The sequence below is a fragment of the Melopsittacus undulatus genome, chromosome 4 (assembly GCF_012275295.1).
Source record: "Melopsittacus undulatus isolate bMelUnd1 chromosome 4, bMelUnd1.mat.Z, whole genome shotgun sequence".
NCBI lineage: Eukaryota > Metazoa > Chordata > Aves > Psittaciformes > Psittaculidae > Melopsittacus > Melopsittacus undulatus.
The window spans coordinates 107,738,111-107,752,546 of NC_047530.1; the positions used below are offsets into that span (position 1 = coordinate 107,738,111).

General features: G+C 42.2%; 1 protein-coding gene across 7 annotated transcripts in view; it reads left to right on the forward strand.

Annotated features, from left to right (window-relative positions):
* Nucleotides 1-1,143: 1,143 nt before the first annotated feature.
* Nucleotides 1,144-14,436, forward strand: part of PLEKHA1 (pleckstrin homology domain containing A1) — a 39,811-nt gene continuing 26,518 nt past the window's right edge. For 6 of the 7 annotated variants that reach the window (XM_031053795.2, XM_031053799.2, XM_031053800.2 and 3 more), the window contains exon 1: nt 1,144-1,324. The gene's annotated coding sequence lies outside the window, so the exon portion shown is untranslated. Of the gene's footprint in view, nt 1,325-1,540; nt 1,674-14,436 lie in introns of those variants that run through there. The other variant, XM_031053797.2, reaches the window with a different exon arrangement.

A 14,436-nucleotide genomic window follows, 5' to 3' on the forward strand; every position in this document is an offset into this window, starting at 1 on the left:
TGCACATGCACCATGAAAAGGCTTTTGATTGCAGAGCTTTTTGACTGCAAAAGGGACATCTCCTTTTTGCAAGGGGCCCTTCCCTGTGCAGTGCAAGGGCAGGCCACATCCTGCAGGCACTCAGTGAGTTGGTTCTGTCACAAATGTCAACTCGAGACCTAAGCGGGGGAAGGATGCAGTGCCGGCTACTGTTAATTGTGTTACATTAACTCCAGTACAACACTGTTAAGTGAAAATCATCATAGAAATGTATGAATAACTGTGAATGGAGAGCAGGCTGAAAAGCTTCTGGCTCAAGCAGCTGCTGAGCGTGTGACCTCGCCAGGGTTTGATAGGGAAAAGTTGCCATGGGAATGGTGAGGCATTGTTTGCGGCTGACTTTGGCTTTTATTGTTGTGCCCTGATTACAGCTTTTGTTTCATTGTGAAGTACAGATGTGAAACGCCAGCTTGTAACAAAGATGTATTGAGAGGCAACGGCTGAGTTCAAATGACTTTTATATTTAAAGATATCATAGAATCGAGGAATGGTTTGTGTTGGAAAGGACTATAAAGCTCATCCAGCTCCAACCCTTGCCACGGGCAGGGACCCCTTCCACTGGAGCAGCTGCTCCAAGCCCCTGTGTCCAACCTGGCCTTGAACACTGCCAGGGATGGGGCAGCCACAGCTTCTCTGGGCACCCTGTGCCAGCACCTAAGCACCCATATCCTTTAAACTAGGAAAAAAACGCTATTTCAGAAACTAAGTATAAACTCAGTATATGCTTAGAAGAGAAGTTAACTTCCCACTAAAACTGGTTAAATATCATTACTGGAAATTGCTGTTTGCTACCAGGACCACAGTGACTGATGGCAAAAAGCTCTGAGGCAGCTTTTAGCCAAACCTTCTGTGAGGAAAGAAGTGTAGGGGAAGAGCCTCGACTAATCCGGCTTCTAATTCCTTTCCTGCTGGTCCCTCTCCATTAAATTAATATGGAAATCAAAGTAATTGCTTTCCAAGCTGCGAAAGGGAGCGGGGCAGACCACATGACTACAACTCCCATCAGGCATTGCGGCCCCCGCACTACATTTCCCAGAAGGCTCCGCGGCGCCGCACCGCCTTGGGGCGGGGCCTCAACGCATGCGCACGCTGGGGTGAGGCGGGGTGGGGGCTTCGGCCGTGTCGCCGCGGTCAGTGGCGGCGGTGAAGTTTGTTCCGAGGGAGAAGGGGCGGACGGAGAAAGGACCGAGCCAAGCCGAAGAGAACCGAGCCGGGCTGGGAGCGCAGCAGGAGGCGGAGGGTCCGGCTCTCCTCACGGGGGACTCCCGGACTGCCCTGGACTCCAGTAAGTGCCTGGGCCCGGGGCGGCTGAGGCGGGGCCGGGGGGCTGAGGCGGCGGCCCGGGGGCTGAGGAGGCCCGGTCAGGCCCTGTGGGTTGATGCGTTTCCTTCCGCGGCTGCCTGGTGTTTGACCGGGCAGGGCACTGTCCCGTTCCCTCGACGCCTCTGCCTTTGTGTAACTCGTCGGCCGTAACCACTTGGTGCTTTTCCCTTCCCTCCTCCCACTCCTTTTTCTTCCTTTTCGTTTTCCTTCGACGTCACCTTGGCGTGGGGGCTTCACCTCGGGGCAGTGTATAGGAGGCCGTGGCATAATTGCCCTGGTATTGCAGTCCGGGCTCTGTCACATCCCCAGAGGTAAGAGGGTGATCTCATTACCCCTAATAAATACATATAGTATTTTCTTCTCTCTTCTTCTCAACTTCTGTCTTTGAGCATGACGGGAAGGAGCGATCTTATCTGGGCAGAGCCCTGCAGTGATGGTGCCTGGGAGGGTGTGGGCTCCCCGAGCACCCTGCTTGCCAGTCCGGGCCTTTCTCGCTTGTGCTCCCGTTTGGTGTTGAAATCTCAACCTGCAGCTTCAGGGAGAGCAGAGTGTGATTGTGACAGCTAACACTGAGTGTTGCTACTGTGTTTTTACCTCTCAAAGGCGCCGGTTCTTAAGAGGGCTGCTTTGGAAAGCTGTTGCCTGTGCTGTCGATGCAAGCCCGTGCCTCAGAGTTGTGTTCTAGCTTAGCCGTAACGTGCGCTGGTTGTTTGCTGAAAAGAAGTGTCTTTAAATGGGTAACTTGACTATAAATGAATGTTAAACTGTAACTGATGTTGTTATGTTAGCAGTTTTTAGCATGTGTGAAATTCCAGATAAGTAGTTAACATGCTGTTAACCTGATACAGACTTATATGCTGTATGTATTGTGCAGTTCCCTTAGGTGTAACTAATGCATAACCTTCATAAAAGACATTATATTATTGCATAAAGTGTTTGCAAAATAACATCAAGAGGGCAGCAGTTTCTCTTTGAGAAATAAGCTCCTTTTTGAGGCCTTTCTTAAATAAAAGTCTGCTTTTCACTAATCAGTGTACTATTTCAGTTTATAAACAAGCTAATAGAACAGTTTGTCTTTAACTGGGGAAACAGTTATTAATTTGTTAGGCTGAACATGATGAATTAGGCATGAGCAGAATAGTGCTGCTTATCTGAGTAAAGCTGAGAGGGAGAATGACTTCTTATTCTTTTTTAGATCCTGAAAAGCTGGATTTCTCCATGCTTTACCTTCTTATAAAAGCACAGTACTCTTACAGAGACAACCCTGTATATAGGAAGCTGAATGGCATCAGCTCTTTTGTTGCCTTCTGGCAAATTGCTTACTTTACTAAAAGAGGCCATAATGTCTGTAAAGATACATTTTCTATTCTCTTCCTATTCCCCAATTCCATATATGAGGATGGAAGACAGCCATGGCTGTTCACACAGCTTGGGTCTAAGAGGTGTTAGGACTAGCTTTTCACTGTTGAATCCAGCGGAGTTCGGGTTTTGATTTGTCTCTTCCTTCTTATATTTGGGCTGTGTTCATTATGATGCAGCACAGACACAGTCCTTACTGAAATGGAACTGTGCATGGCAACGTTGGCTGCTTGCTCTATCATGACTTATTCTCTCTTAATGGATTTACTATACTGTGTTTTTAAGGATGTAGTTTTTAAATACTTTTGTATTTTAAATGGTTTTGGTTTGAAAGTACTTACATGAAGTATGATGAAGTCTTGTATCAGTTTCTTTCACAGCTGGGTTACAGGTGTAACTTACAAGCAAATTCAGTAGTCCTTGAGAAGGTCCAATTCCAATTATGCATAGTAAGACTTCTTTTATCACTGATTCTTATGAGGCTCCACATTGGATATATTTACAGGACACTTGCTGTATTCTAGTAAGTCTTAACAGTAGGTTTGGAACAAATTACTTGCCTTTTAGGTCCCTTCAGTCTCATCTCCTATTTCTTGTTGTTATTTTTACTAGAGAGAGTCACACAAGTAGCAATACATAAAACTGTTGGGTATGTAAAGCAGAGAAGTGTAGTAAAGCTGTTTTCCTGTTTGTCACATGAGTAAATGTTAAAAAGTGGGCTGAAATCTCTCATGATAGAGATTCTCAGCCTGGTTGATGTTTGGAGGAGAGCCTTTTCATTCAGGGATGAATTTAAGTGCTGATGCTGCAGAAAATGATAACTGAAGAGATAATACATGGGGGATTTGTGTATCACAGATTTCACTGAATACAAAACTGGGAGACAGCAGTAAAGCAGAACTTTGCATGACCCTCTTGTGTTATTTTTTTGCAGTTATTAAGTATTGGTGATTTTATTTTTTTTTTAGTATAGAAAATCTAATTTTGAGTTAGTAAATTATTTTCCTAAGCTATTTCTGTGTCATATAACTATGATTGACTTTATGTTCCACTGTTTAGCTGTGCTTTTTAAGGGCAGAAATAATGATGCACAGTAGGTCACTGATATGTATATTGCAGTGTTTAAAATGTTTCAGAGGAGCAGAGATTTTCATATAAAGTAGAAAACAGACAAATAGCAACCAGTGAATGAAGCATCTTAATGCTTTGCTCAAACTTTCCCTGTGTTTATTCTTTCTCAGGAATAGTAACTGAGTGACAGGAGACAGACAGATGTGTGGCAAATAAGGAAGGTGCGTACATGAGGAAAAGATCTGAATGGAGGAAAAGGCCTTGGTTTTTCCAGTTAGCTGTGACTGATTTCAGATGACAAGGGAGCTATAACAGCATAAATAATAAAGGTTGACTGTATGTCAGAGAGTTAGTGTAGAAGAGAGGAAATCAAAAGTCAGTTTTTATTGACTGTAGCAGATTAGAAAGAATTTGAGGACATTACTGAAATGTCAACAGATCTCCACTTGTAATGCAGCCTCCACTGTGGTGTTGGACATGGCCCAAACTGCCAGGCCTACAAAATTCTTAATCTATTTTAGTAGATTTAGAATTCCATCAATGTCTTTATTACTAAATGTTTCTGGTTATTTAAGCTGACAGTTATCATGGTAAATGTAGTTCCCTCAGAATGCGGCAAGCCAGCAGAATTGGGAAGTGAGTGTGTATATTAAAGTGAGAAGTTTCCTTCCATGCTGTGGTGTGTGCTTTCTCCTATTCAGTTATACACCAGAGTTTGTCTGAACAGTGGGATACACGAGCACGTATCTTTCTTACAAGGTTTTTTTCCCCCCATGATAATTATGAACAATAGGAACATTCTTAGAAAATACTTAATGGAGTTTGGAGCCAAATGAACCTTTGTGCAGTTGCAGTGCATAATTGTGTGAAAATACAGGATAACCTCAGTGCCAAAACATGGGAATGTAAGTAACTGGCTTTAGCATAAAACATTAAGAAGTGAAGCAAGTGCTGTATATGTCGTCAGGAAACAAACAATACAAGAAATACAACAGTCAGTATATGCTTTCTTTTGATTTCGAGCCTAAATGCAACAAGACATGGCTGGAAGCATTGCTCTCAATGCTTTAGAACATTACATAAGGAACATAAATATAAAAATTCTAGAGTGCTTCACTGCCACACAGAAATAATGTAGCTGCTTTAAAATAAGTTGCCTACTGAAGAGGTCAGAATAGGGCTCAAGTTCAGGTTTTGAAGTTACACTTTAGTGCAGAGGATGACTGAAATGGAATGGGAGATGTATTTGAGCTGTGTCAAATTTTGTTTGACACTGATCTCTCAGATTAGGACTTCGAAAATGGGTATGTCTAAGGTCATCTTGATCCATGCAGTAGCCTAACTTTGAGAAATACTGATATGTATTCATATATGGCTCAATTCTATAAATAACTTTCCTCAGCACTAGGTAGAGCAGCAGGGTTTTGTTGCCGTTGAGGAAGGAAGCTTGGTTCATTGTCTTTGCACTAAGCAGCATTTTCTCCCTCCAGGGACTTGCAGAAGCATCTAGAATGTGTAGGTGTTTCTTTAATCTTGGAGAAGGAACTTATTAAGCTTTCTGGTGCAGAACTATATGAGCCACTTACTTTTAACAGATGTTATCTGCACTAGTAGGGAGTTGCAGGGCTGGTAGACATTTGTGGCATTCAACAGTTTAAACAGTTTTCAGGTTTGAACATATGCCTTTGCCTTGAAAATCTGAATAGTTTCAAGTATTTTATGTAGAAGAAAGGTGGTTCAATGGTGAGGTTGCTGCTCTGGGACTTGGGAAACAGGTTCAGCTCACTGCCTTGCCAAAAGCTTCCTGTGTGGCCTGGGACAAGCTGCTTCTCTGTCCCTCTGTTCTCATACTGAAACTGCAGAGCAGTAGCAGCTCTCTGTATCGCACAAGTGTGACAAGGAATGTCAGCCAGTTTTTTATGTGTTCAAGTGCTGTAGTAACATGGGGCATGCAGCTTCATTGTGCTAGAAGGGAGAGGCTGTTAGAGACTGCCGAAGGCAGAAGCCAGGGGAAACTCCATGGAGAAAGAGTAGCATCAGAAAAACAGGGAGGGGAAAAAAGTTTTTACTTGGAAATTTCATGGATCACTTAAAATCAGAGATAGCAAGTCCTTAAAACTTTTTGGTGCACTGCATTGCTGTGTTTGTTTAACAGAGGATAAAACCAGGGTTTGAATACCTGAATGAACCAGGCAAATCTTTTCTATTATGATTCTGCCACACAGGAAACAATAGCAAAGCTGTCTCTGTTCCTCTTTTGACTGTTCTCTTTAGAAAGTGCTTTTAATTCCATACTAGCTAACCATTACATCAGTTTTGTTCGTTTGTTATTCTGGCATGATAGGCAGAATCTCTTTAATTCAGTCTGATTTGTTGACTTTTCATGTGAAAGAGGTTGAGAAAAGTTAACATCTCTACCTCCCCACTCCCCCAAAGGGAAAAAGAATTTGCAGCCACCTCTAAAGTGTGGTATCTTTAGTAACTTGATAGAGTTAAAAGTATTTTGGCTTTTAAAATCCTTCTCTTGGAAATATTAAATGGTATTGTCATTACTGTAAACTGAAAACTAAAACTGAGGCTAGACAGCTGTTATCAAGCTTTGCAAATGTGTTTTCATTGTTGAGAGTCAATGCTCCCAGAGCAGTCTCTGTCTACTGACAGATAGGTGATAAATTCATTAGTTTAGTATGAAATTGTTTTGATGTGTGTGTTCTCCATGGGTGCTTTGGTACCCACCAGATTTACATCCCATGTCCAAGAAAATGTGTTTGAGCTTGTTCAGACTAGTGACTTAATTAAGTGTTCTGCTGTTAAGCACTAAAACAGTTACATGGCAGGTTTGTTCTAGGAGTGAGCAGCCCTCTTAAACTGCACTTCAAAAGATGTTGTTAAATATATTGGTTAACTCCTTAGGGAGGTGTATAACAACAGATGGGAACTTAGGCTATACTAATAATTCATCTGATTAATTATTTCTACAGCTAGTATTTCTACTGCCTGGCTGTGTTAGTGCTGCAAAATGAGGGAGCAATGCTGCATGGAGACCTCAGAGCAGCTTCCAGTATCTGAAGGGGCCTATAAGGATGCTGGAGATGCACTCTTCCTCAGGGACTGTTGCGACAGGACGAGGGGTGATGGGTTCAAACTGAAGCAGGGGAAGTTCAGGTTAGATATAAGGAAGAAATTCTTTACTTTGAAGGTGTTGAGGCACTGGTACATGTTGCCCAAAGTAGATGCTTCATTCCTGGCAGTGTTCAAGGCCAGGTTGGACAGAGCCTTGGGTGACATGATCTAGTTTGAGGTGTCCCTGCCCATGGCTGGGGAGTTGGAACTTGATGATCCTAAGTTCCTTTCCAACCCAAACCATTCTGTGATTCTGTGTTGTTGCTTCAGAAGTGTTCCCCCTTATTCAGGACTCCAGGATTTGGTCATGTTTATTTTTCCTCATTAACCTTTTTTTCCTCCTTAAATTCACTTACACTGTCTTGCCCTAATGTTCAGGTGAAGGAGCCGCCTTTTTTAGGAGGTTCCATTTGTTCCTTTCTTGGGGGAAGGCCACAGTACAGTATGTTGAAAGCCACTCTGTTGCATACTCCTGGTGAATTCAGGATTTCCAGGCATGTTGTTACACATACACAGGACTTGTGATTCTTGTGGAGTATTTCCGCCTTGCTGTGTATAGGTCAGGCAGCAATCCTGCTGAGCTCCAGGAGCCTGATGACTTCCTGCTAGTATTGGGATTACTCTGTAGGTGGAGCATTGTTGTTCTCCATAGTCATTGTAATTTATGTTGTGAGAAACACCAGTGTGCATGTAGGACAACAGCTGTGTTGTAAACTGGTATTTGTGTCATTGGACAAGTAAGAAGAAAGGTAAAGAAGGTCAGCAACTAGACATGGGCTGTTCCTGATGTGTGGACAATTCCCTACTCTCCCAGCTTGCTTCCAAGGAGGAAGACTGCTGGAAGTTAATTGCATGAGAAGTTAGAGTGAAGTATGTGCTTCAAGTGTGTGCTGGCACTACGTTTCAAAACTTACCACTGCAGATAAGCTTTTATATTATGGAGTTTCTCTCTGTGTCAGGTGAGGCTTTTATTAAAAATACCAGAGTGGGATTTCATTTTCTTAATTTAAGGAGTATAAAGAAAGCAGAGGGGGAAGGTAATGACCTGAAAACCTTGCCATTTGATGTGAGCTCAATTTTCTTCTCCCACCACAGTAAGCAGGAGCTGGCATGAATTTTGTAAATGAGTGTTGGTTCACTTACATGAGTCAGACAAAGACTTCTTCTTCCTAAAGATCTTTCATTAAACTTGTGCTTAGTGAAGAGCTCCGAGATTGATCCTAATCACTGTGAATCCTGGTATGGTTGATAAATAAGCTCTGTTTTGGAGGAGGTTTCTAGTCTTTGGCGTATTGGGCATTCTGGCTAGCATAGTGGCTTATCCAATGAACTGAACATGGTCTGTGTTGTAATGTCCCACGGTACTAAAATCACAGTGAAGTGAAATCTTCATGGCAATAATTTTTCCTTCCCAAAGTGTTAAAGTAAATGAACCATTGAATTGTTTTTTTCTACACTGAATTTGCTAAATTAGATCTGTAAAATCAAATGTGATACTTAGTTACTTTGTGTGCTTTGGTTTCATTAAATCCTTATACATTCTTTAAAAAGGTCAAACCGGGTATTCATCTGATAAGTGTTCTTTTCATTATTTGATACTTTGAATGAAGTGAAAAAAGTAATTTATTTATAGGCTTTGTTAGACTCCACAGTTTGGTTAGGAGTGCTTAAAATACATGCTTGCTTGCTTTGTTCTGAGCTCACTGCAAAGTTGTTAAATGTGTTCATGTGCCCTCTAATATGCTGTGCTACTAGTAGACATGTGAAATCACCCTTCACAGGTATTCAGCTATTCAGAGCTGGCTTTAGAGTGTCTTAAATAGGTACAGCTCAATGGAATTAGTCTGAGTATAATATTCATAGAATCCCAGACTGGTTTGTGTTGGAAGGGACCTTAAAGCTCACCCAGTTCCAACCCCTGCCACGGGCAGGGACACCTTCCACTGGAGCAGCTGCTTCAAGCCCCTGTGTCCAACCTGGCCTTGAACACTGCCAGGGATGGGGCAGCCACAGCTTCTCTGGACACCCTGTGCCCGTGCCTCAGCACCCTCACAGAGAACTTCCTTATATTCTGGCATTTAACTTCGGAACTTGCCTTTGGATCTATGTAAAGGTGATCTTTTACTACTGCAACACTCATAAGTTTCCCTCTGTTTGGCTTCTATCCAGTGCTTTCAGCAGAATGTTTTGGTGCTACTGAGGCAGATGATTTTTATTTTCTAAGTAGTGCTTTCAGTATGAATTGAAAACACTCTTACGCACATGCTGCTATTTCTTTAACAATGTAAGAGTACGCTGTGAAAACTGAAGAAGATATTTCTAGCCTGTGAATTTCCTAACCAGCTGGCCTCTTCATTTTTTTTGCATACTTCACAGGAAGAAGGTCTGTGTTTGTTTGTGCTCGTGAGTCTGTAGCCAGGATTTGGAGTGAGAATCATCAACACTGGCTCAAAAAATGGCAAACTTGTTCTTTAACCACCCTCACCTTCTTTTTGTGTCAAATGCTCTCAAGTCAGACAAGCTTCATCAGGAGTTGTAGGTTTATGGAAGTAGTTTTGGGGCTTCAGATTCATTGCAGTGATTTTGAGACTATTGGCCTTTCACGTTTGAAGACAAGTTTGGGTTGAATTTGAAATAGCTGGCACTGTGTGGAATCTTGAGTTCTCAGAGTGGTTGGCCCAGATGAAGCAGTTACCAGCAACTGAAATAAAACAGGTTTTTTTACTAATGAGTAACTAGTGATAATACTAAGTAATCCTAGTAAGTAATGTGCTTATTCCCTGCTTAATTTTTAATATGCTTTAGTTGTAATGAATGGAATAATTTCTATAGACTAATGCATGTAAGCATTTTCAAGAACAAGGATCTAATTTGTCATATTTGGAGTTTCACATACAGCACTTCTGTAAAAGGCTCATAATAACATTAGAAATAATTATAGCTAATAATCAACTCTGAACCTGCTTTTTTATTAAGCATGAAGTCTGTAACTGAAATTAATAAGCTTTAAAAATTGGGTTTGAGGATTGTATGAGATAAGTCCAAGTGGATGAGCGTAACTGTATTTTGTTTTCCTCATCTCTGGTCGTATCTCATGTTGAGTAACTTTGGATTACCTGAACTCAATATGAAATGGTGAAAACTGTAGTTCTGATTGTTGTAAAAATTTCGCCTTATTGAACATGCTCTTTCATTGTCTTTTAACTTTGTTATTTTACTTTATTGCTTTCTAGGCCAGAATCATCACTCATAAGTTATTAATAGATACATTTTCAAGAGTGTCTTTTATAATGGCCTCAGTGCACAGGAGGCTTCTTTTGATTTGCATTAGCTCAGTGCATTTAGAGGGACATCTACAATACATGGTTTATCTAGGCACGAAAACATTAATAGATAAGGTTTTTGTTATGGCTGTCTTAAGAGATCAGTGATAGAGAGGAATTTTGCATCCTGTGCAGTGTGTTTCCTCATTTCACCGTATCCCAGAGTGCTTGGCTGCTATTACAAATATCTAAAAATGGAGGGAAAGAGTTAAATTAAGAGCATGAAACGTCACTTACAGAAATTCCTGCAGATGTTTTTGAGGAAGTACCAGTCTGTTCCATTGTGAAGTGTACGGATCACTGTTTGAAATAGGCCAGTAGATGATGGATTTGGACAACTTCAGAATGATTTCCTTTGAATTCCAGTCTTCCTGTAAAACACACTGATATTTTTACCTGGACAAAGGTAACTTTACTGCAGTTTAGTCTAAGGATGAATAAGCTGTGCATGGATTTGATGTCATTTTCTGTGGTAACTGATTGTGGCTCTCTGAGCAGTGTCTGGAGTTGGGAGACTGCAAAACCTTAACTGCCAGTGCATTAGTGAAGGAGGTGGTACTTTATGTTCATGCATTCTTTGTGGATGATAACTTCATCTCAGTTCAGTTTGAGCAAAGTGTTTCTTATTTTGGTATATTATTATACCAAGGGTCTTAGGATGTTGAAGGTTTTACTGGATTCAGTGTATAGTGATGTATCAGCTGTATGGTAAGATGCATTTCTGTTGTAAAATGTATATTTTAATAAATGTTGGTTAAATGTGCATGGTGAAAGCAGCTGGGATTAATGCTGTGGAAATTAGGTAGTAGATAATATGGAATATGGCTGCCCATCCCTATCAGTGTTCAAGGCCAGGATGGATGGGGCTTGGAGCAACACAGTCAAGAGGAAGGTGTTCCTGCCTGTGGCAGGGGATTGGAACTGGATGAGCTTTAAGGTCCCTTCCAACACAAACCGTTTAGTGACTGTATGAATAAAATTGCAGTCTTCTGACTTGAAAAAGTACACTCTAAAAAGAGGGAACAGTTGGCTTACCCTGATGTAACAAGTCTTTCAGGAAAACGGATCAGATACATTTTGAGGACAAGATGGTTTTTAGATGATTCATCAGTGCAAATGATGATTCTAGGTTGTGGTCTGGCTGGAGGTTGTGTCAGGTACTGGAACAGGGATGCATTGTTTGATATGACCCATAGTTTGATCAGGGATAGGAGAGGTTAGTGCTACTGGTACTTATTTCATGTTGTTTAATATTGAAGGTTAACTTCTTACGCTTTGGAATTCTCTTCCAGGTGAATACTGGCCTTTTGCAGCTGCATTTTTCCTTTTTCTTGAGCACTTTGGAATCTAAATTTGGAGACTTCTAGTTCTCATTTGTAGATGTAGTTAAAACATTGCTAATAGTTTCATATGCATCTAGCAAATCAAAGTCATGTCTCCTCTGCTTAACCAGAAGCACAGTGTCTGTTGTGTCCTCCAGAATAAGAATGATTCAGTAAAGGATCTTTGGGTAATTTTTAAACAGTCAGTCCTAATGGGTCGGAGCAATCCCAGGCACAGCTACAGGTTGGGCAGAGAAGAGATTCAGTGCAGCCCTGCAGAGAAGGACTTGGGGGTGTTGGTCAATGAGAAAATGAACATGAGCCGGCTGCAGTGTGCGCTTACAGCCCAGAAAGCAACTGCATCCTGAGCTGCATCAAAAGGAGTGTGACCAGCAGGTCAAAGGAGGTGATCCTGCCCCTCTACTCTGCTCTCGTGAGACCTCACTTGCAGTATTGTGTGCAGTTCTGGTGTCCTCAACATAAAAAGGACATGGAACTGTTGGAACAAGTCCAGAGGAGGCCATGAGGATGATCAGGGGACTGGAGCACCTCCTGTATGGAGACAGGCTGAGAAAGTTGGGGCTGCTCAGCATGGAGAAGGCTGCGTGGAGACCTCATAGCAGCCTTCCAGTATCTGAAGGGGAGCTATAGGGGTGCTGGCGATGGACTCTTCATTAAGGACTGTAGTGACAGGACAAGGGGTAACGGGTTGAAACTAAACAGGGGAAGGTTAGATTGGATCTAAGGCAGAAGTTCTTTACTGTTAGGGTGGTGAGGCACTGGAATGAGTTGCCCAGGGAGGCTTGTGAACAGTCCATCTCTGGCAGTGTTCAGGGCCAGGATGGATGAAGCCTTGGGTGCCATGGTTTAGTGTGAGGTGTCCCTGCCCATGGCAGGGGTTGGAACTGGATAATCTTAAGGACCTTTCAAACCCTAACTATTCTATGATTCTAAATTATCTTTGGTTGTCATCAGAAATGCAGCCAAATAATGTCTCCAGCTCCTGGATTAGTGTTTTTCTGTCATGTTTTGAATATTTAGCAGATTGTGGCTTTAAGAGGTTTGTGAAAGATGAGCAGAGACATTGTCTCTCAGTTTAAATTATCTATACAGTGTTCTGCCTCTCCTCAAAGGGTTTCAAGGGGCTGAAAATAAAGGAACAACTGTCCTGGAAGATTTATATGACTTGTTTTCTAAGGCTGTTCTGAGCTGCTTATCTCAGGGTTGGATTTTTTCCCTTCCTTCTTTGTTGTCCTGAACGTATGCAAGAAGAAAGCTTTCATTGCTGTGCTCTTCAGGGTATCAGCAGGACAGTCTGAACTCATCCGTTACCCTTGGGAGTCAGTAAATGGAGTAAATGGCCAGTAAAGGAGGTGACCAACTGGAGAGTAGCTGATTTACAGCAGGAAGCTGATAGTAATTGCTTAGGCAAAAGCCAAGAGCACTCAATAATGAAGCTGTCCCTGGAAGTGCAGGAAGGCCAGGGGATTGCTGAAATGCTGCTTGCCTTCCCTTTGAGGCCGTGGAGCTAGTGTCAATAGCAGAGCTTAAAAAGGGGGTGGGGAGGAAGGATGGGCATGACTCAGGCATCATTTTATATTTATCAAGTCGTAGTTTTATGAATGCTGTTCATCATTTCAAAGAGATGACTAAGTAGGTAATGTATGTTTCTTAATCTTAGCTCATAGAAAAGGAACCCCAAAGTCACCTCCTGTGGCAGGTTGAATCCAAAGTTCAGAATGCCCATACACTAATAAAGCAGGAAGTAGAATTGTTACTCTAGAGAAAAAATAATGATGATAAAATTATACACAAAGCTTGGGGAAAGCAAGTGTCAAATAAAGCTAAAAGGTATTAAGGAGCAGTGCTCATCTTGCTTGTCTGCTTAAGCTTTCAGGTGGGTAGCGCAAAGCCTATTGGATGGTATTTTATTTGTATGAAGTTCCACCTTCTTTAGCAAGCTGGTGGTCCATGGGTTGTGATTACTTATGGGAATTCATAGAATCATAGGATAGTTTGGATTGGAAAGGACCTTAAGGTCATCCAGTTCCAACCACCAGCCATGGGCAGGGACACCTCATGCTATACCATGTCACTTAGGGCTCTGTCCAGCCTAGCCTTGAACACTGTCAGGGATGGAGCATTTGCTGCTTCTCTAGGCAACCTGTGCCAGCGCCTCAGCATCCTCACAGTGAAGAACTTCTGCCTTATATCTAACCTGAACTTTCCCTGTTTTAGTTTGAGCCCATCACCTCTTGTCCTATCACTACAGTCCCTGATGAGAGTCCCTTCCTCATCATCCCTGTAGGCCCCAGCTGAGCCTTAGCTGTCAAAGGAGAGATTGGGCTGTAGAAATGTTACATTGCATGCCACTTAATAGTCTTGCATGGACTTTGTACTTGAAGATACAGAGGCTGCAGTTAGTCTGTTAAGGAGGTGAGCTGAAGAACAGGTGCTGGCGTGAAACTAAAAATAGAAGTTAATGTAGAGAGCTGAAGCAGTGTGTTATAAATGGTGAAAGCGAGATGCTTGTGTGCCTCTGCAGGTTCTGTGTGTGCAGTTGTGCATTCACAGTGAGAGACAGGGAGGTGAGCTGTGGGTTTTATTTAGAGTGGTGCCCAGGAGGCTGGGCAGCCTTCAGTTTGTGATAGAAATGTTGTTTCTTTTCTCAGAGGAAAAGAAGGGGGAAATCGAAGAGAAGCTGGGTTGGTGAGGTATGTACCTACTTATATTAATACATTGTGCTGGAAAGAGGGAGGCAAGGCTTAAAGAATGAGCCCTGTTTGGATTAGAGCGCAGCCCTCCAAGAAGGGATTTTAAGGAGCTGAGAGTTTAATGGATTCTTACATAGCAGTGTCAATGCACACAATATTTTA